This window comes from Myotis brandtii, unplaced genomic scaffold, assembly GCF_000412655.1.
Source record: "Myotis brandtii unplaced genomic scaffold, ASM41265v1 scaffold206, whole genome shotgun sequence".
NCBI classification, from domain to species: Eukaryota; Metazoa; Chordata; class Mammalia; order Chiroptera; family Vespertilionidae; genus Myotis; species Myotis brandtii.
Window position 1 is genome coordinate 1,406,768 of NW_005357691.1, and position 21,466 is coordinate 1,428,233.

General features: G+C 39.7%; 2 pseudogenes; one reads left to right on the forward strand and one right to left on the reverse strand.

Annotated features, from left to right (window-relative positions):
• The first annotated feature begins 4,523 nt into the window (after positions 1 to 4,523).
• Positions 4,524 to 6,901, forward strand: LOC102260977 (annotated as a pseudogene).
• An 11,270-nt stretch (positions 6,902 to 18,171) lies between these two features.
• On the reverse strand, positions 18,172 to 19,091 carry LOC102261274 (annotated as a pseudogene).
• Positions 19,092 to 21,466: the final 2,375 nt, after the last annotated feature.

Genomic DNA, 21,466 nt, shown 5'->3' on the forward strand with positions numbered 1-21,466 from the left:
CTGCGAGAGGGCACAGGCCCGGTTGAGGGACCCCCCCCCCCCCGAGTGCACAAATTTTTGTGCACCAGGTCTCTAGTCTATAATAAACACCATATATTGGTACATAGCATTCCAGATATCTTCCTGTATGTGTATTCAAACATACATATTTTTAAATGAAAGCATAACATACCTGCTGCTTTGAAGCCTGATGTTTTCAATGAACAATATAGCTACATCTTTGACCAATAGATTTGTTATTAATGATTGTTGTATTCCATCTCCTGGAAATAAAAAGTCAATTATGTTTTTTGTTGGGTATATGGATTACTTCCAATATTTAACTCTTATAAACAATGCTTCAATGAATATCCATTTGTAGCAATTTTTTCACATATTTTAAAAATATGATTCAAATAAGTTGATCACTGAGTCAATGAACATGCACATTTTTAGGCTTTTTCTCCAAGCCAAGTTGTCTAGGCCCTGGTTTGTATGAAATGTGAAGGTCTTCTGTTGTAATTGCAACCATGTGAAGAAAAGGATTGAAAGTGAATCATTTTGAGATGTGTCACTATGAAGTATGTGTTGGCATGAATCAATGAAATTCTAATTGAATCTAAATCCCCTGTATCAAATCAGAAGAGTCTATATTGCATACTTAGACTTACCATGGATGCATGGCTGAACACTTGAATGATGATCCTGAGAGAACAGGGTGATATCAAGTCTGGGCGAAAAGATAGATTATATGCAGCAAGAACATGCTCTTAGGTTGAGTGGCCAAGGTGCACATTAAATTGAAATCATGTTCAGACTGAAATATGTGTGCCTCGTGAGAAGACTATTAATAAAACCAAGTCCAATGTCCTGTGGGAGAATCTGGGATTCAAGAGAAGTGGGTGATGTGAATAGCAAATAAGGCCAAGGTACCAAAGTGAGACAAAATAGGAGCCTGAGAAAGGAATTTATGATTTCTCATTCCAGATACCCTGCATTCCTTCACCTTCAAAGAAGCTTGGGCGATTGGCCACTGCCAACCTCACTGCACATGGCAACTCTGAGTGTTAACACAACGTGTAAGAGGGATCATGCTGGAGCATGCATGTGCACATGTTTGCAACATGTACTCAATTTGTAAATGAATATTCTTTTTTGATAATTTTGTCTAAGCCCTGAGACCTCATGAGGAAGGGCACCTTTGCTTTGTCTTTTGATTTGACAGCAGGATAACATGCACAATGAATTGCTGAACCTATAAGACTGTGACTGAGTCAAATCCTGTTTGCCTAGATTTTATTCTAGCTGTAGTCCTCAATCCATTGCAAATCAAGATAATTCAAGCCTTGCAAGGTCAGTGGGATTAGGGTACCATTAAATTTTCTTCCAACTTCCAGGTTCTATGAGTCTATAGACATATCTGAATATGATTTAATCATAGATGGAGAATATCTGGCAAGCCCAGGGCTTTTCTTTTTATTTTCCTTTTTTTTCTGAAGGTTTGATTTTTTATTTACTTATTTATTGTTCCTGTTAATTTATCTTTATTGTTGAAAGTATTACAGATGTCCCACTTGATCCCTATTGTCCCACTCTACCCCAAGTCCTTCACCACACTATTGTCTATGCCCCTGGGTTGTGCATATATAAGTTCTTTGGTCAGGGCTTTTCCATGGCATTGATGGAGATTTAGTGTGTGCATGTGTATGTCTATCCATTGATTGAAGAGGAAAGGCTTCACCTTGAAGTTGGAAATAACTCCTTGCATAGGAGAAAACAAAAAATGAGGAATAAGCCTTAGCCATTTTGTTCAGTGGTTAAAGCATCCCCTGCAGAATGAAGAGTCACGGGTTTGATTCCAGTCAAGGGAACATACCTAGGTTGTAGGCTCGATCCCCGACTGCAGTCAGGGGACATAAGGGAGGCAAGCAATCGATGTGTCTCTCTCATATTGATATTTCTCTCTCAGTGTCTCTCCCCCTCCCTTCCACTTTCTCTAAAAAATCAATGGAAGAAATAGCCTCAGGTGAGGATTAACTAAAGAAAAGAAGAAGAAAAAAAATTAAGAGAAAAAGGAATAGTTGAAAATTAAGGGTAGGAGTCTTTGGGAAAGAGCATTGTCTCCCAGCAAAATGAACTTAGTAATAGGGGGCTTGGGAGTTAGTGAGGCAGTCTGGTTCACAGCTAGAACAATAGGTCACCTCTGTGAGGTCTTCAGATTCCACAAAGAGATGATCAGTTGAACAGTTGAAGTGAGAAAGCCAGGAGAGCATGCAGCAGAGGCAACAAAACCAGAGTGGAAAGACTCTTGGCTTATAAAAACAAGAATGTGGCAGCATGGGGAAAAAAGGAGCTTGCTAGTTTCATATATCAACTACTGAACAAATGTTGCTAAATATTGCTTGCTGTGAATTAAACCTCTCAATATAAATCTATACCAAGAATGTTCAACAAGACATGGTGCATGGGCAAAGAATATAATTTGATTTAGTGTAATATTTATGCCTAGGTATAACACATTAAAGTAAAATATTCATAAAATTTTTACTCTGAGTGTTTTGTGGTAGTCAAAGAGAGCCAAATGTGTGTGTGTGTGTGTGTGTGTGTCTGTGTGTGTGTGTGTGTGTTTCTTCTTAAGAGGGTTAGAGGGACATGTGAGAGGAGCCTATTAAGTTGAGGCTACAGTTGAGAAATAGGAGTCAGAAGTCTTGCCCGGCAAACATTAATTCAAGTAACATTTATTGTATATCTACTGTGTACCAAACACTGTCCTGGGTGCCAGTATTCACACAGATGAATAAGACCTGTTTTTTTCTCTTTTTTTTTTGGCCCCAGAGGGATGCACAGTTGGTGAGACAATAGCAATTACAGTGCTATAAATAATGATAAAAGTTAGCTCAGGTGATTTGTGGGTTTAATCTATCCTGGGAATGATGCAGTAAGGGAAAAATTCTCTGGGATGATGGGGTGAATAAAAACTTTTAATGAAGAGGTGAAATAACTCATTGGAGGGAGGGAGGTTAACTGAGCCAGCCACTAGGGTGCATGTGAGTTGGGGGTCTGTAACTGAGAATTAAGGAAATGGGATCTTGTTGGTGGCTTCTGGTAGCAGAGGAGAGATTATTCCCCTTAAATAGGAAACCAGAGAGAGAAGTTTTTCTGTTCTCATTTTCTTGTTAGAATGAATGGTTATTTTTGCAGGCAAGTCAACAGGTACTTGGGAATTGAAGGGAAATGCTGAGGATGTTCCTAGAGTGAGGGATCTCACTAATGTGGGTCCCAGTGGAATTAAGCTAGGGACACATGGCTGGAGACATTGGTGAGAGGGGGGAGCTGGAAGAATGATACTGGCCATAGGACACGGGACAAGAACCTCAGGGAGCCCAGCACCAGAAGACTCTGCTTCACTATTAATCAGAGCACATGTAAAGGTTCCGTGTGATGAGGAGGGTTTGAGTTTCCATGTATAATGTACTTTTCATCAAAGTAATCCCATTTTATAGCCTTCATTTTTAATTTCTTCAGGCTTCTCAAGTGTGTAAGTACCAATGGTATTGTATTAACAGTGATAATTTAAATGTCTTTGGCTAGTGCCTCCATCCATATAGTGCTGCACAAGTCCCTGGCCCCAGGGAAACTTACATGTACTCACACACAGGCCTTTCGTGGTATTCCACTTCAGGTTCTAGGGTGGGTCTTACGCTAAACTTGTGTTAAGAGTACTCTTAAAAAGAGAGGATCTTTCCCACTTCTAGGAATATATCCCAAGAAGCTAGAAACACCAATCAGAAAGGATATATGCATCCCTATGTTCATAGCAGCACAATTCACCATAGCTAAGATTTGGAAACAGCCTAAGTGCCCATCAGTAGATGAGTGGATTAGAAAACTGGTGGTACATCTACACAATGGAATACGCTGCGGTAAAAAAGAAGGCGTTCTTACCATTTGCAACAGCATGGATGGAACTGGAGAGCATTATGTTAAGTGAAATAAGCCAGTTAGAGAAAGATAAATACCACATGATCTCACTCATTTGTGGAATATAGTGAACAACGTAGGCTGATGAAAAGGGATAGATCCAGAGACAGAGAAGCAACGATAAGACTGTCAAACCTCAGAGGGAAGGTAGGGGAAGGTGGCTTAATCAATAAAGAAATTAAAGATTGAAAAAAAATTAAAAAAATAATAGCACAAAAAAAGAGGATCTTTTAATTTGTGTGTAATAATAATACTGTGATTTTGTTTAAAAATGAATCTGGCCCCAGCTGGTTTGGCTCAGTGGATAGAGCGTCAGCCTGTGAATTGAAGGGTCTCAGGTTCGATTCCAGTCAAGGGCATATGCCCCCGTTGCAGGCTTGATCCCCAGTAGGGGGCATGTAGGAGACAGCCAATCAATTATTTTCTCTCATCACTGATGTTTCTATCTCTCTCTCTCCCTTCCTTCCTCTTTGAAATCAATAAAAATATATTTTAAAAATGAATCTGTATCCTGACATATTTATAAATAAGGTTATACAATATATAGGATTTACTTTGAAATAATGTGGGAGCCATGCCTCTTCCCCTACCAGTGCTCCCTTACCTCTCTGAGCTGGAGCTGGAGCCTGAATCTGTGGGTTGCGTGGCTGCGTGACCTGAAGGGCCTGCGGGTGGGCCAGCTGGGCCAGCCAGCCCATCATGGTGACCAAGAAAGTGGGCTCGGGCTGGAGATAGAGATCGAGTGCTGCCACTGTGACTGCCGGTGGGAGCGGATCCCCGAGCTCATCAAGCAGTTGCCCCCGAAGCTCATCATCAGTGATGACATGACAGAACTTCTCTTTAGGGAGAAGTAACTAAAGACACCCCCATGCCCCAGCTGACTGAGGTCTAAAAGTATCTGACCACCTCCTTTGACCGAGGGAACCTCAAGTCAGAATTTCTACAGAATTCAATATGATCATGGCCAAATTGAACTACGTGGAAGGAGATTATAAAGAAGCTCTCAACATTTATGTACGAGTGGGCTTTCAAGACTTGCTGGTGATAACAGTCCCTCTGAACAGGTTGTGGTTGATGGCAGAAGCCTATACTACCAAAGGACTTTGTTTAGAAAAGTTACCTATTTCCTCATTTTCCAGTAATCTCCATGTGGACTAGAATCAGCATGCCATCACCTGTTATGAGAAAGCAGTGGACATTGTGCTCCTGTACTTCCAAGAGTTAGAAAAGATAATAGTGAGGCAGTTGGCAGAGATCTTGTTGTGGGATATGTGTGAACAGAGCTACTGGAATTCTCTGGAGGACCCACCATTCCAGTTACCTCTGGATGATCCTCTCTGGAAAGAAGCAAACACAAAAACGTACACCCTCACTTGAAAAACCTGCATCTATTCAGGAGAGAACCTTTTTTTGTCTTCAAGAAAATAGTGAAGAAGCCCTGTTGTTATTGCTGATTAGTGAATCTATGGCCAACCTGGATGCTGTGATGAGCAGGATATCTTAGCATAAGAGTGACTGCCTCATCAGTCTGCAGAGAGCCTCAGTGGTCTATGATCTAGTGATTGTTGCTCTTGGAAGAAGAGACCAATTTGTGTTGCTGTTGGAGTGCTTAGCAAAAGCCATGAAGTTTTCCTTTGAGTTCAACCTCTGGTATCAGTTTGTTCTGTCACTCATGGCTGCTGGAAAATGGGCCAGCACTGAAAAAATGCATTCAGCTAAAGCCCGATGACACCACCATCTTCCTCCTCACTGGGAAGCTGTGCATGGGCTCTATTTACTGGTTGAAAGAGGCTGAGAAGTTTGCCAAAACTGTCGTTGATGCAGGAGAGAAAATGTCTGAGTTCAAGGTCAAAGGCTACTTCACTGTGGAACTCATGTAGAGTCTGAAGGCCACTGATGCTTCCTTGAGAAGGATACAGGAGGTCCTGCAGAGAAAGGTGCTTCTTGCATTTCAGAGGGCCCACAGTCTATTACCTACAGATCATCAAGCAGCTTTCTACCTGGCTCTGCAGCTCACCATCTCCAAACAGATACCAGAGGCTCTGGGGTATATCTATCAAGCTCTTCAGCTTCAAGGCTATGATGTCAATTATCTGCACCTCCTTGCCCTCTTGTTATCAGTACAGAAGCATTACCATGATGTTCTGAACATCATTGACATGGCCCTGAGTGAATATCCAGAAAATTTTATACTACTGTTTTCCAAAATGAAGTTGGAGTCACTCTGCTGGAGCTGGATGAAGCACTCCTCACTTGTAAGCTCATGTTACAAATATGGAAATCCTGCTATTTGTAACCAATCCCAGTGATTCTGGACATGGGAGCAGCCTCTTAGATAGAACCATTGCGGACAGATGACAGCTTAATATAATTACTTTCTCAGACTTCAGAGACCTGGAGACAAGCTCTGTCCATGCCACATCCATTTAAGAGTGGATCAGGAAAAAAAAAGAGATCAGGTTTCTCTGCAGAGAAGCTTTCCCAAGCAGGGCCCAGGATGACCCTGACACAGATCTGGCTCCACACAGCTGAAGTATACATTGGCATTGGGAAGCCTACAGAAGCCACATCCTGCACTCAAGAAGCTGCCAACTTCTTTCCAATGTCCCATAACGTCCTGTACATATATGTGGCCAGGTTGCTCCAAGGAAACATTGATGAAACCCAGTGGTGGTACGAAGAAGACTTATACATCAGCCCCACCCATGTGAAGAACATGCAGCTGATCCTTCATCAGCTGGGACACTATATTCTAGTGGAGAAAATTTTTCAGAATGCAGTCTAGATGAACTCAATGGCCCATGAGGTCTGGAATGGGCTAGGTGAGGTCCTCCAAGATCATGGCAACAACATGGCTGCAACTGAGTGCATCCTGTTGGCCTTGGAGCTGGAGGCCAGCTGCCCCTAGGTGCCCTTCACTATCATCCCCTGTGTGCTCTGAGCAGGTGCCTGCCAGCCTCACTGCTGTTCAGGCCAAGGAAGCCCTGCCTGGTATGCCCTGAGTGGATAAGTCTGCCATACTGAAATCCAGGATGAATGTGCGATTGACTACAGTGAACTAAACAAACACCCTGAATCATTGCTCTCCCCATGTGCATTTCTGTTGTTTCCACCAGCCCAAAGATCATTTTTGAATCTACTGACATTATTCGAAATGGATTATACTTTGTTAGTTGACATCTGAGTTTTAAATAACATGATTATGGAATTAATCAACAAATGTAGAATAATATATTCAAAGTTAAAAATCAGTGTCACAACAAATTATTTTTATCAGAGCTGTAAAGAAAGATGTTCTCTTCTCCTCACCACTCATGCCCCACCCTTGGACCAGAAACCACATGTGAATATTCTTTTTCTCACCTCAGTACTAGTTCAAGCCAGGACACAACTGACAATTTCTTGGTTTTTATGTTGTTAATTGTACCATCTGATGAGTTACGGTCTTCACTTACGGTAGAACAAAGCTTAAGCCCAAGAATATTTATATTTTACCAATATATGCCTGTTGCAAGAGGAGGAAATATGAATTATTTAAGTTTAATTCTTTTATGCGAATTCAGTTTATTTATCAACTGAAATGCGTACAAAGAAGTTTCAAATGGAATTTTTACTAACATTCCTTATACATGACAGACACTTGAAATGGAAAGATGATGTTAATATAAAATGATTTTTATTTATTTTAATTTTTAATTAATTTATTTTTAAAGTATCTTTATTATTGAAAGTATTACAGATGTCCTTTTTTCAGGTGGAAAGAGATTAACCAATGAATTTATATGCATATATGTATGCCAAAAAGTGATTTTTAAACAGAAAAAAAGAATGTGGTAGAATGAGGTGGATATGGGTATAGAGAAAATAAGATTGGCCAGTTGATAATAGTTAAAGCTGATGGTAATAGATACATAGAAGTTTATTTTATAATTGTGTCTAATTATATACATATAAGTAAATATATGTATATTTATATATGTATATATGTATGTATTTAAAATCCTTTATAATAAAAAAGAGAGGAGTGGTGTCATATGAGTTGGCCAGAATAACATATATTCCTATATAGCAGTGGCTCTTAATCTTTTTTTGGCCATGCCCCACCTAAGCATCTTTAAAATCCTAATGCCTCCCCCCCATGACATACAACTCTTATTATTCAAAAAGTGAACTACTATTCATGTGGAGGAAGCCTAAAAAGCCATTAACTTGGTCTAAATAAGCTTCCAAAGAACATGGCATCCATGAAAGAGAAAAATAAAAGAACGAAGGGACAGTTGAAGTACCAAGGAAGAAATCACTAAGAAATTGTTAAAAAATAATAATATGAAGTGATATGAAAAAATAGCAAATAAAGTTTCAAAACATATAATAGAGAACTGAAATGCATAAATATGTCACAATATATATTTATATACTGTATATGAGGCCCCTAGGACCATAAGAAATGCAAAAAATTCAGTTAATAACTCATTCTCGAATTGCCCCTCTTAAAAATCAAATTGCCCTCCTGTGAGGTGTGTACCCCACATTGGGAATCACTGCTATATAATTTGTTGGACCAAGTGAATCAGTATTTCCAATTTCCTGTCTCCAACAGTAGCCTGGATTCATTTGCAGAACTTATTTAATACAAGAGTTACACCAAAGTAAGGCAAACACCAACCCTTAAGAAAAGTGAGGAAGAAGTTACATGTATCAGAAGATGTGATGACCAGAAGGATCTGGAACAAGAACCTCAAACTTAGTCTCCAAGATCTGCCTCAAAAGGGGAAAAACACCTCAAGAGTCTATTGAGAACCCAGAAGTCACCCTGTACCATGTGACTCAGTTGGTTGTGCATCATCTCGTGCGCCAAAATATTTCTGATTTGATTCCCAATTGGGGCATGTGCCAGGGTTGTGGACTTGTTCCCTGGTGGGGGCTGTGCAGGAGGCAGCTGATTGATGTTTCACTCTCACATTGACGTCTATCCTCTCTCTCTCTGTCTCTTTCCTTTCCTCTCTCTCTAAAAATCAATTAAGAAAATAAAGAAAAAGAGGAAGAAGAAAAGGAACAATCCAGAAGTTATCTTCCCTAACAGCTGATGTCAATGACGAGGAAAGCTTCATTGATCTAGTGCAATTTTAAATGCTCGGGTGCAAAACCAATGTGATAGAAGAATATAGCATAATGGCTAATTGCAGTTTTACGTGTGAACTGAGACCAGCCACCTTGGGTAAACCTAAGAACTCTGTTGAAGTCACACATGTAGTTCTCACAACTAGAATGCTGTGAGCAAATAAAGTGCCCACTGTAGCCTCCTTCAAGTGCTGTGGTAAGCTGCCATGCTCAGGGCCAAATCTTTGCTTGCTCCAGCATAGGTGTTGGTACCTCTCCCAGTATCTTAGGCAGAGTGGAAATGCCCCAAGCTTAGCATCAAGAGAGTCCTTGAAAGTGATTTTAGGGCTAATGAGAGTTAAGACTGCAGAATTAGTTTGATTTGTTTGTCCAGTTCCCAATAATAGCTGTGTGGGGGTATTGGCATGATGAATGTATGGCTAGATTCTGAAGCAATGTCTGTGATGATAAAATAAATTTCTAAAAATGCCAAACAGTTAGTAAAACCCTTTTGTTTCATTGGACATTGATAAATGCCACTTCATTCTTTTCTCTTCTCCCTCCATTGCTGACCTGGTTGCTCTTCTATGACATTTGGAACCTATAAAAGATAGTTTCCTGCATATTTAGTGGCTGGTAAAAAAAGAGGTTTGCATAGTCAGAGTCTTCAGTGAACTGAAATGTACACAACTACTAGTTACAAATCAGAACCATGGAAAGGGAAGCGGCAATTCATGGTGCCTGATTTTTCAGACATCTCAGTTTACTTATAATAGCTGTGAAGCAAAATTTATTTGACATCTCAGTCAAGTCACACCTCCATATTAGAGTAGAGCTTAACCTTCTATAAAGTAGATTTATAGAGGAAATATTCCAGGTCTCAACACATCATCCAATAGTATTTAAAACAGATGATCATCAGAGGGTGAATAATTTGGTAGAAGGCCCCAGTTGCAAGATCCTTTCAGTGGACTGCCTGATTTCCTGGCTATTCTGCTCCATAAAACAGGGTTGTGCAAGGAGGAAGAGGATCAGTGTGTTTTCCTCTCCTGAGATTGCTCATGAGGCAGCAGATAGCTGGTGGGGGGAAGGGAGAGGTGGGGAATACCCACATGAGCTGACAGGAAGAAAGTTAGGACACTGAATCCCATCTCTGAAAAAAAAATTTGAAAAGAGGAAATTGCTTCCCTTAGTTTCTTTCACCCATTTTGGAGTCTCAAGCTTGTAAGGAAACTGTTAAAGATGAGTGATCTCAGGTAGGCTACAATCAATCACATAATAAGTTGTTTCCTAGGAGTTCTAATCCCAAAACCAGAGATCCACCTATAATCACCTCTTCTGGGCTCCTTCAGCAATCTGTACTCCCTTTAGACACTCATTATCTGTTGTGGTAACAATTTATTTGTCTCCATGTCTGTTTGCCAGCTAGACTGTGCCCTGAAGGGCAGCAGATACCTTAACCAATTCCTCTCTGTATCCTAAGCACTTAACACAGTGGCTGAAATAGAGTAATAAATCATTAAATGTTTTCCAGTGGATGGATGGAATGAAATAGAATGTCATTCTCTCCATTTAGTGACTAGAGTTACATGTGGGGAGATGAATAATTTTTGTTCAGGATCTAAACTTCTCTACTGTGAAAATCTAATAAATTTTCAGTTAAAATCAGGAAGCATGTGAACAATTACTATGCAGTATAACAACTCTAGGAACAGTGGGAGCACTCTGAAGAAGTACAAGGTGTGTTCCCTGTGCCCCAAACCATTGAAAATGTCATTGGCATGCAAATTAATAAACCTGTGAAATAGTCAAGCCAAAAGGGAAGATAATGTTATAACCAAGAACCAGATGATTGATATCAAGTTTTAAGGAGTTTAGAGAAATGAGAGGAGAATATAGCTCAAAGTAGAACAACCACACAAGCAGAGATGAGGGTAAGACACAGGAGCAAATATAAGGTAGTAGGCATTTATGGCATATCTATGCAATAGCCCTCCTATTTTCTGGGAACTGCCCTCTCCACCCCCATCAACATGATTCTAGCAAGTGTTTCACTTTAGCTGAGCAGATTCAATTATTCTCTAGTGTATTTTTTAAAGTTATTTTTCATTTTTCTTTCCTTTTTAAGGCTTTTTAGTTTTTATTTATTTTTTATTTTTATTTTTTTATTTTTTTTAAATTTTTTTATTGCTTAAAGTATTACAAAGGGTATTACATATGTGTCCTTTTTTCCCCCGCCCTTGACAGATTTTTTTTTCTAATCATTTACTATTACCAACAATGCTTCCTCAGTAGCAGCACACCTCACAGGTTGCCTCTGCAATGTTGCGTCAGCCACTTCGCATATCTCAGGTAGAGGAGATAAACTCCCAAGGTGGCATGGCAGGTTAAACGGAAATGCTTTTGTAATTCTGACACTATTGTCAAATTGTCTTCCATAAGGACTGTGCTGGTTTATACTGTATGTACGAGAGTGCCCATTTCTTGACAGCTTTGCCAACAAACTTTCAGAGTTTTGCCTGTCTGATGGGGAAAGTTGGTATCTCAGCATGTTTTTTTAACGTTTATTATAAATGAGGATGGAGTATTTTATACATATTATTGCTTATTGTCAATAGATTTTCTTCCATTATATTTGCTAAGCATCTTTTTCTCGTGAATATAAAAGCTATTGATTTCTGTATAATAATTTCATAAGTTAGATATTTTAGCTGCAGGATGCTTGTCATGCACCCCATGTTCAATCTTGTACTCATATTAAACATATGAGAATTCTAAGACACAAAATTTTAATTTAAAAATAAAACTTTAATTTAAAAAATTAAAAGATAAGGTTGAACATAGATGAAGGTGAAAGAATGTTTTCCTCCTTAGAATTTGGCTGCTATTGGAATTAGTTTTTCTGTCAGTGCTAGGTTGCTAGCACGTAGTCGTCAGATGATCACATTATATCATCGAGCAGTAGAGGCATGTTACATTTCAGGTGAATAATAATACAATTCATGGCATAAAAATCAATAGCATATACTCTAGAGTCAGATTGACTGGACTCAAATTCTAGCTTAACCACTCACTAGCTGTGTGACATTAGGCAAGTTAATTAATGTCTCTGAGTTCTTGGCACCTACTAAGTATAAAAATGTACCACTACTTTACAGTGCTCTTTAAATCTTACCAAGGACTTTCAGTTATATTAGTTCACTTTTACCACCAACAGCACTTGGTATATGACTGCTTCACACTTCATTGTCCCTAAAGTGGACTATGAGATTAGGGGATGTGATACTGTCCTGTACCCATTGCTGGGCCATGTTGTTCTATCATACTACCTCTAAGCACTAATCTGGAAATGTATAAACCATTAGTTCTTTCCTTAACCATTTGTAGGCCATAAGCGTCTATAGACACAAGTGGCGGACCTTTTTTAATTAAATTCAAAATATCGTGGCAGTTAACTGGTTAAATATAAGGGTAATCTTGGGGGCACTTTGTCACATTTCTATTTATCATAAGTAGAATTATGAATAATTATTGATATTGTAGAGTGTTCTCAAACATATGATTCTTAATGAATTCAACTTTGGCCTTCTTTATTGTTTGGGTAGTTTGTGGTTTTTTTTTCAACTTTGGCCTTTTATAGACAATGGCTATTCTTTGGTCAGGAATGTCCTCTTGATTAGCACGGATGTCCCTCAGGAGCGGCTGCGGCCTGGGAGGCTGCCCTGAGATAACACAGGCTTGGGATGCAGAGCCCACTTAATTCATCTTCCTCTTGAAGGCATTTCAAATTTTAACTTTCCCCATAAAGGTATTTTTTTCCGCATTTGAATCTATGCTATGCATTTCTCGACTTCATCACTTAATTAAACAGCAATTCAAAAAACCTTCCAAGGTTGATAAGTTTGATCTTTGGGTTAAAGATAAACATATATGCTTTTCCTCTCTCTGGCTGGGCCTCACTCTTCAGCTAAGACACAGAGCATATGTCTTACATTAGAGAATCTTATCAGGCTCAGAAGATGCACTCCCATTTCCTGCTCATACCACGCTTACGTGCTGCAGAGCTAAATTATAATCATAGCCACTGTGCTATTTTTAAAGTGCAGTTACAGTTGGAGTTCCTGGCTTCCTTCTAAAACCATGACCATACTGCCACTCTCCTCACAGTGTTTCTATGCTGAAATAAGAAACATTTTAGTGCTAACATCCAATAACCCTTGCTACCTTGCTGAGAAGTTTATTTGATAAATAAGATGTACAAGAAGTCTCTTTGAAAACTGAATAACGTGCTTCCATGTCTAAGTTGCATTCACTTGTCTAACTGAGAGATGGGGTGGGGGTGGGTAGTTAATCTGACAAGCTAATAGAAACAAACAAACCTTGTTTTATAATGAAGCAATAACCTTGATGTATCCTTTAAGCCAGGTGAAGCCGAGGTTTGCCATTTATCTGGAAAAAAGGGAGCTTGCAAAGTTGAGTCTGCTTACTTATTGTCGTGGGAGTTGGTGTTGGCTGGTTTTTGTTTGCTTGCTTGAAATATCTGGCTTGCTGATTACAGTGTTTAAATAAGCTAGATAATGCTGTGCCGTGTAGGTTCAGCCGTGACCTGTTGCTGGTTTTCACATGTGAGAGTCTGGGCATAAATCATGCTCAGAAGAGTCCTCCTCCTGGTTTCATAATTCAGCTGAGAGACAGAGTGCTCAAAGGGGAGAGGAGGGAGATTGAAGTCAGACCCAGAACAGAGACCTGCATTTTCGTTATTAATATTTCCATTTGACAGAAATTTTTATCGCTGAGAATATAAATGGGCACAGATAAAAGGATAGGTCAGCCAGCCACAGGATAAATCTCTTTCAACTCAGCCTGGAGAAGTTGTTCTTCATATGTTTCACTCTGATGTTCTTCTTCAGAGCCCTAATTTTGGCATCAGAAGTTGGATCATTTGGGTTCAAACATCTGTTGTTTCTGGATGGCTTTAAAATTCCATCGTGAGCTCAAAAATGCTCAAATTGCAAGGCATGTCATTCTGAGAAGTATCTTTCGGTGTGTGTCTGCCCTGCTCTCTCACGGATCTTCCACGAACACTTCATCTGGGCCTCCAATTTCTGCTCTTTTTCTACGTGGGATAGTAACGTAAAGTGTTTGTTTCTTGCACTTGGATCTCATGGAATGCCTTTCCCTGCTAAGTTTATTCTTTATGTGTTTGGAATGCGCTGGAATGTATGCTAATACTTTTCAAAGTCATCACTTGCTGCTTTTCCTTTTCCTGCTTGCCGTTGCCTGACTGCGCCATACCAATTTCTGTTAGAACATTACAAGTTCTAGCAAGATTTTTTTTTTTTGGAGAAAGATAAATGCAATCAAATAACCCTTAAAGGGCAAATGTAGTACAACTCCTTTTTCTGAGAAAGCCTTATAGCTTTTTCCCATTCCGTGAAGCACCCCAACTAAGAGGTATGATTACAGGCAGAAGCTGAGTTAGCACAATAAATATCCTCATGTTGGAAAAAAGTATTTGATGAACAGATATTGAAGAGGGTCAAGTTCTTGTGACTTTCCCACCAAGCCACTGAACTCCCTAGCTCTGCGTTCTTCCAAAACTATTGAATACGTCTTAAAGTCAAAATCCAGAGTAGCATTTCAGTGGGGGAGACCACACCATTGCTGATTTGACTGGGATTCAGAGTCATTTAAAAACAGCTGGAGCTAGGACAACCCTTCAAGAGTGAGTCTTGGTGCCCTGGCTGGTTGTTCAGTGGTTAGAGCGTTGGCCCACCGACCCAACAGTGGAGGGTTCCATTCCTGGTCAGGACATGTATCTTCGTTGTAGGCTTCACCCCTGACCCCCATCAGGGTGCGAATGGGAGGCAACCAATCGATGTGTCTCTCTCACTTCGATGTTTCTCTCTCTCCCCATCTGTCTTCCGCTCCATCCTCTCTAAAAAAATCAATGGAAAAAATGTTCTTGGGTGAGGATTAAAAAAAAAGAGTGAATCTTGGCATTGATCTCCCACACGAAGTCAGATATCTAAAGAAAACAGTTTGGGAGATTTTTTTTCTTTTGTACACAAACTTCATGTTTTCTCTCTCAGTTCTCTAATCGTCATAAATTATTGTAGAATGTACTATCCTAAGAATGACAGTTTATTAAATAAGTGATTTATAGCAAAACTAAATAAACCCAGGGAAGGTCTCGGCCTTGGAGGGCCCTCCGGTCTTAGCGGCTAATTCTTGACTTCTCAGTATCCGTGCCATTCCCATGGTAGCAGCCGCTCCTTCAGGGTCAGGGGTGACTGCCATGCGGGCCATTAATCTTGGCTTGGCCCCTCTGACTGCTTTATCTCTAGATGCACATAACATGCTTTAAACCCACTCGGCCACTGACTTCTTGGACTTCCCCCCCTCGGTCTCAGCTCTGCTTCTCACAGGAGTAACTGTGATAGCTGGAAGGCTGCCCATCAGAGTGTGCAGTATGGTTTCCACTTTCCTCCAAGCTCTTTAAAAAAACATCGCACACACATTAAAGGGTTGCTCTTCTTCAGAAATTTACTGTTGGAGCTGAGAGGGTCATATCAGGTTTGCATCCTGCCTGCTTTTGTTATGTGTAAAAATACTGGCTACTGGATCCCGAGTACCTTGCTGGGCTGTTTCATCTTTGTCTTTGGCCTCCTTGGGCTGTGGTTGCTCCTTGGGTGGTTGCGGTAGCAGCTGCTCCTCAGTTGGCAGCAGCTCCTCTGGTGGGTGTTGTTCACAGCTGTGGTGGCTCTTCTGGCTCGGCTTTTTAGTTTTTATTGTGGTAAAAAAACACACATAAAATTTACTGTTTTTATACATACAGATAGTGGCATTAAGTATATTTCCAATTTGTGCGACTATCACTTATACTTATTAACCTTTTCAAAAGGCTAATAAGTATAAGTTAATAGTCTGGGCTTAACTGATGGTAAGCTAGGATCTAGAATTAAATGACAGAAAATTCAAATTGACACTTAAGTCCCAGAAGCCAAGCTTATTTCCCTCATTTTATTTGTAACTTCCCAGCCTTAGACTGCATCAAAGTTAAAGACTATGGGCCATCTCCTATTCTCTGGCCAAAAGTACAGGCCCCTGGTAAGAGGAGATCCCAATTCTCTGTGTTTAGGAGAGGCTATTTCCTTAGAGTGGAACCAGGCTTCTGGAGGAGAACAAGGTATTCTTAGCCAGGCCAGGGTGTGTATATGGGCAGTATGCTATAGAAAAAAAAGGGGGCTTGAAGTTAAAAAAAAACTGGAGTCTGGTCTCTGGTTCTGCTTCTAATTCTGTGGTCTTTAAGTCATTTGACTTCAGTTCCTTCATTTATGAAATGAGGGCTTTATACTGGATGGTCTTTGAAGTCTCCAGTTTAACATCCTGATTTAGAGTATGAACATGTTTTTCTTCTTGATTCCAGAGTTTCCTGTAGCCTTGTGGTCTTATTGAAGGATCTCTTGAATTGATATGCAAAGGATCCAAGTCTTACACCTGAACCTGTTAAGAGTGCCTTGTTAAAGCAGGCCACAGACTGCCTGCTTCTCCTGGACCTTGCTCTCAAGGACAAGTGAAGGTAAGGGACGAGCTGCAATGTGGTTTCAGTTAGGCCTCATTATCCTTGAGTAATTCCTACTATTAATTTACTATTCACGTGGCTGACCAAGTCTATAAATGAATGTTGTATCTGATCAAGTCTGTAAATGAATATGGAGGGTTTAGGTCTCCACCTTTGGAGCCCTCTAGCCTTCAATAGAGTTTGAATAAAGGTATTCAGAACCATTCAGACCAAAAGCAGGAAGATTAGAAAATATATCTGAGGCTAGGACAGATAATGTACAAAAGAATCATAATCAAGAGTGTGTACAATTTAGGTTCTGTTCCAGTCATTAAATTAAAAAACAAGTGAAATAATGGGCTATAAGCCACCAAGGAGTAATAGTACAGGTAGACTAATTTGGATCCCAGAAATGTTTCCAGTTTTTCTGGGTCAACTATGTTTTTCCATATTCTTATTTATGCACATGTCAATTCTTTGGTCTCATGTTCCACAAAAGAGAACTTTTCAAAGCCATAGCATATAATAACTATGTATGTATTTACATATATTTAATAAACTATTGCCTCATTTATTACCCCATTTAGAAGTCTTCAGTTGGAAAGATATAAGACAGCATGAAAATAAATTCATATTCTAAAAATATTTAGAGAGAGCATAGTTTGTTGTTTTATTAGCTTATTCAGATTAAACTTCATCTTGGATCTTTAATCTCAGGCAGTTTTCAAGTCCTAGATCTCATCTAATTCACCTTAGCTGGTATTAAGCTGCTTCTCCACGAGCCAGTAGGACATTTCCAAGCATGCTGTTAGTTTTTACAGTTACACTTGTTCTGTGAACTGTCCCCTGGTGTCATCCAATCTTTCCTTTGAGTATGGTACCAAGAAAGAAGAACCAAGGTAAAGAAAAAAAATCAAAATCAAAGCCTATTTGGTTTAATGTTTCAGAGTCTCCTGGCTAAAATTCCCCAAAGCTGCAAAGACAGCAAGATGGTAAACTATATCAGAAAATTACAGTGGGTTTCTGAAGGTACTCTCTACAGTGGAACTAAAGATTTGTATTACTTTCCTAAAGAGAAGAGGATTTTTTTTGTATAAATGGAATTATTTAAGAAAAAAAAGGTATTTTTATACTGGACATTATAATTTAGATCTTCTTTTTCCTTCTTCCCTTTCACTCCCATACAAGTAGGGAAAGAACAAGAAAACATTGAAGTCTGGACATTTCTGAATAAAGTTGTGGGAGGCACTCATGGTGGTTAGCATTTAAAATTTAGAAATACTTACAACCACAAACTCATCTGTTGAGCTTCTCGTACTCAAACTGTCACTTCAACACATGCCAAAGCTATAAAAATACTCTGTTTACAATTTAAGGATTTCCTCCACATCCTCCCATATTTATTGCCCTACAGAGTGGCATAAATATAAAACACACAAATATTGGGTTAAATACAATATAAAGAGTAAAAACTGGAGGTATGTATGTGATGAGAATAAAGTTCAAAATGTTCAGTCCTGTTATAAATGTCAAGTGATGAACAGAAATCACATGGTTTTGGCCTTAGCCGCAGGCTCTGTCTCCTGCTCATAGTCTATTGCCACATACGCTCATTTCTTCATAAAGGTCCTTTCAAGGGTATTTGCATTTGTGCTTGGCATCAAGCGCTTTTTCTTCTTCCTCACTAGCGGATTTCTCATTTTGATCTTCATCACTGCTGGCATCCAGGTTATTCATATCCTCAAAATCTCTTATGTCACTCTCATCTACCTCATCAACTTTCACAAACTTTATTTTTCCCACATCTTCCTCATCATCTTCCTTATCTTTTTCCTCAGCATCTGAGTCACTCTCTGCCTCCTGCTATTCCAGGGCCTTGTCCAAGGCATGAATGGGGAAGTTGTAGATGTCGCCATACATACCTTGTTTAAGTCTCTCCAGCAATTCCTTTTCAATGACATTGTCCAGCTGAGCAGTGATTAATGCCTTTTCCTCTCTTCTTTTTTTCCCTCTGCTCCACCTTCTCACTCAAAGGAACAAGTTTCCCCTGTCGCTTTAGTGTAAGTTTTCAAATTCAAATTAGGTACTGGGTAATCATGGTGAAACTCAGCTTACACTTGTGTTGAATGAAATGGGGCCAGTAAATTAGATTTTCATCTATTGGCTCTAATGCTTTCTCATCATTATTATGAAGCCAGACTCGTTCCCAGAGATGCCTAGGAAAAGCTACCTGTTTTTATCACCTTCATATACAACTAGCACTGTCCTTTATCTTCTTTGATAGTGGCATACTAACTGTTTGCCAGGGGACAAGGCAATAGGTTACACAGTCTAGTCAGGCTGTATTCATTTCTGCAAAAGCTCTGTGTCTTAGTTCTTATTTTGAAGGAGCAAAGTTACTTGTTTCCTAGTGTATTCCAGATAACATCATCAGACTGCATGTTGTTGACAATTCAGCATGCAAGCCTGGCCAAATCCCGGAAGCAGTCATGCTTCCTCCCCATTTTTAATTTTTCAATTACAGTTGACACACAATAATGTATTAGTTTCAGGTGTGCACCCCAATGATTAAACATTATATAACTTACTAAGTGATCAAGCCAGTAAATCTAGTATGCATCTGCCATCTTACATAGTTATTACAATCTTATGAGGCCTGGTGCATGAAAATTCATGCACTGGAGGGGGGTCCCTCAAGCCCAGCCTGCCACCTCTCACAGTCCGGGAGCCCTCAGGGGCGGGAGGAGACCCAGCGATCAGGGGAAGGCGATGCCCCATCACACCTCTGCTGCTGCCACTGCTGGCAGCTCAAGCCTCAGCCAGCCTGGTTTCCTGAGCCTCGGACTGGCCCTGGATGGCTGGGCAGCTGCCAACTGAAGCTTGCCTGCGCCTTGGGCTGGCCCTGGGTGACTGGGGGGCTGAGGGGACTGGGGGACTCTGGAGGCAGGCACGTGGCACAGGCAGGCCCAGCCTTGCCGTGCGCCTGCCACCCCGGCAGGGCTGAGGGGACTGGGCACTGCCATCTTGTGGCTGTGGGCACCGCCATCTTTGAGGGCGGGGCAGTCAATTAGCATATTCCCTCCTTATTGGCTGTGGGCGCCGCCATCTTTGTGATGGCATGAGGGTCAATTAGCATATTCCCTTTTTATTAGATAGGATATTTTCCATGCTGCATTTTATATCCTACTGACTATTCTGTAATTACCAATTTGTACTTCTTTTTAAAAATTGTTTTATTGTTTAAAGTATTACAAAGAGTATTATATATGTCTCCTTTTTTTCCCCTTGACCTTCCCCTGGCCTCCCATACCCCCCAGTGTCTTGTGTCCATTGGTTATGCTTATATGCATGCATACAAGTCCTTTGGTTGATCTCTTACCCACCCTCCCAACCCTCCCCAGCCTTCCCGCTGTAGTTTGACAGTCTGTTCGATGTTGCTCTGCCTCTGTATCTATATTTGTTCATCAGTTTATAATGGTCTTAATTATCCATAAATGAGTGAGATCATGTGGTATTTTTCTTTCATTCGCTGGCTTATTTCACTTAACATAATGTTCTCCAGTTCCATCCATGCTGTTGCAAATGGTAAGAATTCCTTCTTTTTTACAACAGTGCAGTATTGCATTGTGTAGGTGTACCACAGTTTTCTAATCCACTCATCTGCTGATGGGCACTTAGGCTGTTTCCAAATCTTAGCTATTGTAAATTGTGCTGATATGAACATAGGGTTGCATATATCCTTTCTGATTGGTATATCCCACTGACTATTCTGTAACTACTAATTTGTACTTCTTAATCCCTTCATCTTTTTCACCCATCCCCCAACACCCCTCCCATCTGGAAACCATTAAAATGTTATTTGTATCTATGAGTCTGTTTGTATTCTGCTTGTTCATTTATTTTTTTAGATTCAATTGGTGATAGACATGTATTTATTACCACTTTTTGTTCATATTTCTATATCATTTTTTTCTTCTTGAAGAAGATCATTTACCATTTAATATAATACTGGTTTGGTGGTGATGAACTCCTTTAGCTTTTTCTTATCTGGGAAAGTCTTTATCTGTCCTTCAATTCTAAATGATAGCTTTGCTGGGTAGAGTAATCTTGGTTGTAGGTCTCTGCTTTTCATCACTTTTAATATTTCTTGCCACTACCTTCTGACCTGTAAAGTTTCTGTTGAGAAATCAGCTGACAGTCTTATGAGAGCTCCATTGTAGGTAACTAATTGCATTTCTCTTGCTGCTTATAAAATTCTCTCTTTGTCTTTAATTTTTTGCATTTTAATTATGGTGTGTCTTAGTGTGGGCCTCTTTGAGTTCATCTTGTTTAGAACTCTCTGTTCTTCTTGGACTTATATGTCTGTTTCTTTCACCAGGTTAGGGAAGTTTTCTGTAATTATTTTTTCAAATAGATTTTCCATTTCTTGCTCTCTCTCTCTTCTCATTCCAGCACCCACATGATGCAAATGTTGGTACACTTGAAGTTGTCCCAGAGGATCTTTTGGATTCTTCTTTCTTTCTGCTGTTCTGATTGGGTGTTTTTTGCCTTCTTATATTCCAAATCACTGATTTGATTCTCAGCTTTATCTACTCTACTGTTGATTCCCTGTAGATTATTCTTGATTTAGTTATTTTATTCTTCATTTCTGACTGGTTCTTTTTTATGATTACTATATCCTTTTTCATGCTATTGAAGTTTTCACTAAGTTCCTTGAATTACTCACTAATTTCCTTGAACATTTTTATTGCCATTGTTTAGAACTCTGGTAGTTTGCCTGTCTCCATTTCATTTAGTTCTTTTTCTGAAGATTTCTCATGTACTTTTATTTGGGACCTATGT